The sequence below is a fragment of the Mastomys coucha genome, unplaced genomic scaffold, assembly GCF_008632895.1.
Source record: "Mastomys coucha isolate ucsf_1 unplaced genomic scaffold, UCSF_Mcou_1 pScaffold3, whole genome shotgun sequence".
In the NCBI taxonomy this organism is placed as follows: domain Eukaryota; kingdom Metazoa; phylum Chordata; class Mammalia; order Rodentia; family Muridae; genus Mastomys; species Mastomys coucha.
Window position 1 is genome coordinate 49079838 of NW_022196909.1, and position 1242 is coordinate 49081079.

Genomic DNA, 1242 nt, shown 5'->3' on the forward strand with positions numbered 1-1242 from the left:
CTCCTCACCTCCCATGCTCACTCTTATCCCTTGCCCTTTGTGTGGTGATTTTGAGCCAGTCTGCTGTCATATGCTTTCTTACCTTTTGTCTAATAAACAAAGAATTAAAATCATGTGTTTCATAGAGTTTCAAGCAGAAGATAGAAAAAAGAAAGGCTGGTCCTACTATGAGTCGCTGTTCATGCATAATAAGCATAGGGGATAGTGCATAAGGAATAAATTCAGTTTTAATTTGTTACTTGTGAATTACAGTATTTTTCTGAGTTGGATTAAATTTGAGAACACCACATGTGATCAGTACAGTTGGAGTCATTGAAGCACCCAAGAATCCCTTCTCCTTGCACTTCCTCCATCCATGAGAGGCTGTAAGAGGACGAAGATGTTGCTTGGGCCTTGTCACTGTCTGGGTATGAACACAACAATCAGGGCCATGCTCCAAATCGTACAGGCTCTGTCCTCTGCTCTGTGTAGCAGCTGGATGGGAAGAGAAAGTTACTTACATTGGTTGAGAATCTGGATGATGCTGTTGTGGAGTTCCACTTGATAAGCCATTCGGCGGACACCTGAGGCTTTGCCCTGGCCTCCACACACAAGGACACACATTAAAAAACAAACAAGCAAAAACAGCTGTGAACTGTAACAATTCAATGACAATGAAACAAACTAGCCAAGCAAAATGATGAGTCAAAAACCAATATGCTGGTACATAATTTCCTGAAGGAAATACATGTCCTATAATAATTATATACAAAGTAAAACTTGAGGAGCAGAGAAGTGGCTCAAGGGATGAAAGCATGTAGTTTTTGCTAGCCTGCTTTAAGATCTGAGTGGACTACACTACTTGGCCTCTCCCTAATTCCCTTAGATCCATGGATAAAAATCAACACACACACACACACACACACACACACACACACACACTCCAGCTAATCTTAAAATTCCTTTGATAACTCAATGACTGGGCACCCGTAAATGTCACCTGCCACCTCAGGCCATTGGCCAGTCCAACTGAAACTCCATGGCTGTTTGGCATTATCTCCTGTTACTACTGCCTCCTCTTTCTATCCCAGGTCTCCCCATTCTCCCTGCATCCTTCCAGACAGCTCTGTGTAACCTACCCCTTACATAGCCATTGGTCACTGGTATCTTTATTGATTGATCAAGAACCCAATGGGGAACAGGACCTTAGGATCAGAACCACCCTCTATATCTCATCTTTTCTGTCCAACAATAATAATAAAA